The sequence below is a fragment of the Typopeltis vanoorti genome, chromosome 8 (assembly GCF_054136105.1).
Source record: "Typopeltis vanoorti isolate ZY-2024b chromosome 8, IOZ_Tvanoo_1.0, whole genome shotgun sequence".
Taxonomy (NCBI): domain Eukaryota; kingdom Metazoa; phylum Arthropoda; class Arachnida; order Uropygi; family Thelyphonidae; genus Typopeltis; species Typopeltis vanoorti.
In genome coordinates this window covers 42,374,813-42,381,483 of record NC_143556.1, presented here as the reverse complement: position 1 = coordinate 42,381,483, position 6,671 = coordinate 42,374,813, and the positions used below count along the sequence as shown (strand labels likewise).

Below are 6,671 nucleotides of genomic sequence, written 5' to 3'. Positions count from 1 at the left end.
GACTCAACATTATGGACATAGGATACACTAGGGTGTAAGGCTGACCACCTTATTGAACTGTTTGAGCTCTGATGATTAACCCCTTAACATACCAATTAAAAATTAGAAAGCGGTCATTTTTCTGCCAATGTTTTGGGCGAAGGTGATTTGCTGGATCAAATAATGATATTCATCATTATTTGAAAAATAATGATGAATTTGTGCAAATGCAAACGAAATAGCCGATACACGCCGTTGGCAACTTTTCTCGGCTGAGCGGTTGTATTTATATGTGAAACCAAAATTCAAAATCAATTTTGGTGCAATAAACAAAAGACGTGTCACATACGTCTTTGTATGTTAAGGGGTTAACCAACCCTCGACCCCGCAAGGTAAAAGAGGGATAAGGAAGATGAGATGAGATATATGAATTCTACTACTGTTATACAGCAGTAGATTAGCAGTTCTACTACTTCTGCTATACACTTTTCAACAGATATAATCATCTATCTCTGTAAACCTTAGAAAGAAGTCAACTGACACCATAATCTGAGGAACAAACGGCTATGGCGCCCACATTAGTAAGATGTAGGATTGCAGCAATCCTACAGGGTATACTTTCCACAAGCTTACGATAGCGATCAAAGAGAATTTTTGAACATTCTTCCTGCAGGCATGTAATGCTCTCCTTCACTATCGTGGAGAGGACGTCCCTTAAATTCACCCAATGTTCCATTTCATCCCACAGATGTTCGATGAGGTCAAGGGATGTCAACATTGACTGGCCTCCACAGAGCCCAAAATTAGGGCTCTCTAGAGACCAGCCAGATGTAACTGTGTGGTTTGTGGACATGAAAAGATTTTCATGTCCACAAACCACGCAGCTACAGCAGCAGCTTTAGATGACACAGTGCATTGTCTTGCTGAAAGAGACAATGATCAGTTCTGTTAAAGTGCTACATAGTAGGAAATGCTGCATTGTCCAGAATGTTCATATAAATCTCGGAGTTCAGTGTTCGTGGCACCCCAAACAGAGGCCAAGCAAGTAAGAACAGGACCATTTCATTACGCTGCCACCTCAAATTTCATATGTCGTGGGATTACATATTCTGGTAGGAAACATTCACTGGGCATACACCACACCCATCGGTCTCCTGGGTAAAGGATATAGCGTGATCGCCGCTCCATAACACAGTTTCCAATGCCTCACTGTACATAACCTTTGCACCTGAAGAGGATGCTGCATATTGTTTCGGGTAATGTATGGCTTGCATATTGTTGTCCTACCATGTAAATTCATGTCGTGAGCCTTGGTTCAGAATTATTTTGTGCAGATTCGTGTTTCAGTCGATGCCTGTAATTCTGTATTCAGCATGGAGGCAGAAGAATGGGCCATCCACTGAAGTTAGTAATAGCAGTTTACTCCCTGTGCTTTCATCTCAGTATGGTATCACTGGTAGACCTAGGATAGTCCAATTTTTCAAACAGTTTTCTGAACAGATAGGCCCCAACATAGCATCCTACCACAACTCATCAATTAAGCTACCTCAGTTGTCACAGCCATTTCATCCTGACACAGTTGCATTGACTTGGGAGCATCATATTACTCTAATTTATACTGCCTGCACACACGTGACTCGTTACATGGCACAATGCACCTTGCCCATGGGGATGTCAGCTGATTTCCTTTCAAGTAGGGTGCACAGTCACGTAAAGTTAAGACGATATTTTGCAAGTGAGGCAAATAGCAGAAGATGAAAAGCGACTCCTGAATGATTACATCAAGGAAAGAATAGAAAACATGTTATTTGAAGCTAACAAATAAAATGTAGTGAATGTAGTAGTTTAAGAAAAGCTGTAGGAGGAGAAAGAAATGCTAAAGCGATCAGAAGTTTGGAAAAATAAAGTATTCCATGATCACAGTAGCTTAACTTGGCAATGGCTTCAGCAGGGCAGCATCAACAAAGAGACATAAGGTCTGATACCTTCTATTCAAGAACAAGCACTACAAACCAATGCAATAAAGGCAAGAATTGAAAACATCTGTAACGTTTGCAAATGCCAACTGTGCAGAGATTGAGAAGAGACAGTGGACCAGCTAATTTGTTATTGCAGTAAGATTGCCCATACAGACTACTATACAAAGGCATAATCGTGAAGCAAAAAGCTGTATACTGGGATTTGTGCACTATATATGGTTTTCCAACTTGCAAAATCCCTTAGGAACACACAGTTGAAAAAGGTTTTGTAGAAAATACTAAATATTATGGGACTTTAAAATTCCGACAGACAGATATCTTGAACATATTATGTCAGACATCACTGCAATCGAATAAGATGTGCGGTTTATTGATGTGGTAATACAAGGAGGATAGGAGAACACAAGAAAAAGTGCATGCAAAAACTGACCAAGTAGAGGGATCTGGAGATTGAAATTCAACGACTTTGGATCAAGAAAGGAACAGCATTTTCAATTGTAATAAGACTGCTAGGAGTAATACCAAGACCGTTTGTGAAACATATGGAAAAGTTCAGCCCCCCCAAGATATAACACCACCTTAACTGCAGAAAATAGCACTTTTATGGAATCTCATTTTACGACAATATCAAGTCGATTACTAGACGTTGGATAAGGCCCGAATTGGACTTATTTGGCAGTCAAAGGTTTCTTTGTGTAGTTTCATGTTTTTGTGACTGTGAGCTCTATTAATTTAATATAATAATAATAATAATAATAATAATAATAATAATAATAATAATAATAAGCGTTTTTTTTTCTCCCAGAAACTCGGATTTTTCGTCATGTAAACTCAGAAAATCGACCATAGAACCCACAATATTTCAGGCATTAAAAATATTGTGTTAGGGAGACCATGAGATGGCAGCATTTGTTCAGCCATCTTTCCACTGCAGTATACTTAAATTAGTGACAGCCTAGGGCAAGCTATCTCTGATTGGCTACCAGTGGAGAATGAACTGTACACTCAGTCTCCAAAAAAAGTTAGTTAGTGCTAAAACAGCCTCGCCTACCCCCATATGGAAATAAAAAAAGGTTTAGTTGATTTTTTAATATTGTAATTTAATAATTTAACATGCCATTTATAATCACATCCTCTGATGATATGATCAAATCAAAGACTCTCAACTCTCATGTGCCCTCTGATAGATATTTCCTAAGCTAGTTGTCCTTCAAGAACACAAGAAATTCATTCACCTTATTCCTAGGTATCATCTCTTCATTCCAGTCAATATCACCATAATTAAAATTCTCCTTATCTTGCTCATCAACTAATTTTCCTATACATTTCTATTTATCTATACAGGGAGATGCATGAGAACGAGCAGAGTCTCTCTGTTCGTTCTCATGCATCTCCCTGTATATCTTGTAATCCTCAACATACGTTCTCATCTCTCTCACTACTCTATTCTACTCTCCATTCACAAACACTTCAGTCGAATCCTTTCCATTCTCGTACTCTATGATATCATCCCTGACTTCTGATCCCCTTTTCACATCATTCATCATAGTCTCTCCAGCTGATTCATACCAAACCCATGTAAATGCAATGAATCACATTTATACAGTTTCATTCGTTCCTCGAATGAGTTCCGTATATTTACAAACCATTTCTAATGACACTGCTGTGATAACACACCATTGGTTTTTGCTTGCCATCTCGACTCATCATTATCATTTATAATCAGTCATATGAACAACACTTCCAACTACGCGCAAGGTTACTAGCTGGATGGGTGAAGTAAAGATGCTTTTCATATTCCCCTTTGTCTGTAAAATAAACTTTATAGATGGGTGTTATTGAGCTTTATGCTCGCTCTATGGGGGTAGTGAGATTATTTGTGTTCAGCTGGCGTTAGCTGATTTTTTTATTATTTTTTTGAACTTGCGCTAGCACAAATATAGACCTAGATAATAGAGTTCTTGTGGTGAACGTTGAAAACGCGTGGTAGTCACTCTTATTGAGATAAATAGGTTTTAATTTTAGCTTTGAAAAATTTGAATTTAATGTTTGAAAAATATCTTAAAAGTTTATAGAATTATGCTCAATGCTGTATTTGCGTAATTATAAATAGAGGTCATGTTTCAATTTTTTGATTAAAACGTATGGCTAACAGTCAGGTTGCTCTTTTACGCAAGAAAAGAGGCTTGACAATAGTCGTTCTCCTAAGTTATTTAAATAAAATGCAGGTAGTTAAATGTTATCATTGTCAATTGATATACTGTACATTAAAATTAATAGGCATGAAGTATGTCGTTGAGCTAGTAGAGATTACGTAGGAAATCAGTTTTCTTGTTTTTGTGATAATGCATCAAAAGTATAATACATAACCGGATAAACAGCGGCAAATTTGAAGTGGTCTTCGCCCCTCTCCCACTTGAGCGATTCTATGACAAGACGCTATATCTTTTTTTTTTACATTGGTTTCAGTAATGATATATTGTCTCATTTTCATGTTTTTCAATACATCCCCCCCCCTTCTTAATCAAGTTTTCATTAGATCATCCCAATCATGGTTTCATGTTACTCTCAGAAGAAGGGTAAACATTCAGATTTTTAAAAGTAAATATTTTTTTAAAAAATCTTTTAAACATAGAGTACTCTGTACATCCAGTAGTGACTGGGCCATTGAAGGTTTATGTCATTTGGGTGGGATATATCAGCTAGGATTCCCTCCCCTCAAGCTTAGCTTGTAGCCTGATTTTAATTATTAAAAAAAAAGTGATGTTATATATACATCTTATATATAACGTCTTATGTAATTGTTAATGGTGTGAACCTCTTTCTTCCTCGATGAGTCTGACTCTAGGAGAGTTGATGTAATAATAATAAGCAAAGTTGTGGAATGACTTTTAATGGAATTATATTGATTAAGTGCATATAATAAACAACTGTGTTATACCAACTAATTTCACCAACTAAGGCTGTTGTCATCTTCAGCCTTAGTTGGTGAAACTAGTTGGTATAACATAGTTGTTTATTATATGCACTTGATCAATATAATCCCATTAAAAGTCATTCCAGAGCTTTTTGGTCAAGAAAATTAAATGTTTTTTTTTTTAACATAAGCAAAGTTGGTCGATTGGTGGAGCCTCTGCTACTAATGGCTTGCAAAAAGTTAAGCTAGTTCGAGCGTGGTTAGTAGTTGGAAGGGACCAATCGTTCGATGCTGTTGGCACACTCTCCCTCGATGAGTCTTTGGACTCCCTGGAGGTGTCACATAATAATAATAATAATATATATATATATATATTTGCTAGCCTGGTTGGTTGAGTGGATAGCACTTCTGTTCTTCAACCAAATAAATAAGGATTCAGATTTCACTGCAGGCATGGATGCTTTGCAGATTCTTTAGGTGAAAGATGAATTTTATCACTCCCTCACGAGATCAGTTCACCTAGTGGAGGCTTGAACGAGCTCCATGTTTGGTCTCTAGATTATATGACTCTATACTTACTGAGAAATTATGTTTTTGTTTAATCCTTTACCAAGTGTAATCAAGCAAAGTTTTCATGTGAAGTATTTGCACAACTAGGCTACCTGTATATAGAGGCTGATAACTTCACATCAGTTGCTTTAGCATTCCATAATGTAAAGCATACTTTCTTTGGGATATACATAATGATATACATAATACTATGCATTAAGGGAGGGTCACTATCCAGACCAGTTTGGACCTTTATTAAGGTTTCATCAGTGAGGGAAGACCGAGAAAGATAGCAAGGTTGAATTAATGCAAAATTAATATACTTCCAGTATACAAAATTTTTACTACTCGTATATGTAAAATAAGAACTTCTGTAGCTCAGTCATAGACAAAGTCCTTGGGTCGGAAAGACCTGGGTTCGATTCCCGTCAGTGATGTGAGGAACTTTTATCTGGTCTCTTTCAACAAAAGATGAGTTAACCAGTCTCATATGGAGGTAGGGGATTTTTTTTTTTTTTTCACCCGGAAACTCGGGGTTTTTTTGTCCCCCAGAACAGTCGAACCAGTCTCATGAACACACTCATCTAGAGACATAGGGCTTAACCACCTTATCCTTGAGTACAGTTGCAGTTACAAGAATACATACCTCAACATTGTAATAGGTAGAAGAGGGGAGGATTAAGAAAGAAAGAAATATGTGAAATATATGACACTTGCATTAATTCAGCCTTGGTACTTTCATGGATCTGGCTCCTCCCCTAATGATACTTTCATAAAGGTCAAAATTGTTCTCTCTTAATCTACAACATGCATTATAAATGTGTGAAAGGAAGTAAGCTTTGCATTATGGAATGTTAAGGCATCTTATGTGAAGGCATCAGCCTTTATATGCAAATATCCTCATCGTGAAGACACTTCACATGAAAACTCATTTGGTTACACTTAGATAAAGGATTAAACAAGAATATTATTTCTTATAACCTAATGAAGAAACTTTTCATGTAACCCTTATTCTGTCCAAAGACCTAATGCATGATAGGTTTATAACTTTTCAGGAGTTGGATTCACATAAAAATATATACATATATATCTGTAAATAAAAACAAAAGTCAACACTTATATGATAAGTGTTTAAATACACATCCTCATACTCTTCGTATCCATCGTATATTTCAATGTAATGTCAGTGGTATTACAATTTTAATATGCACTTTGCATCCATGGTAACTTGGACATGTATATACATC

At 36.7% G+C, this 6,671-nt stretch overlaps 1 protein-coding gene across 1 annotated transcript in view; it reads left to right on the top strand.

The window, feature by feature from the left end:
- Positions 1–3,729: 3,729 nt before the first annotated feature.
- Positions 3,730–6,671, top strand: part of Ogg1 (8-oxoguanine DNA glycosylase) — a 71,473-nt gene continuing 68,531 nt past the window's right edge. The window contains exon 1 of the mRNA XM_090396636.1: positions 3,730–3,737. The gene's annotated coding sequence lies outside the window, so the exon portion shown is untranslated. The remainder of the gene's footprint in view (positions 3,738–6,671) is intronic.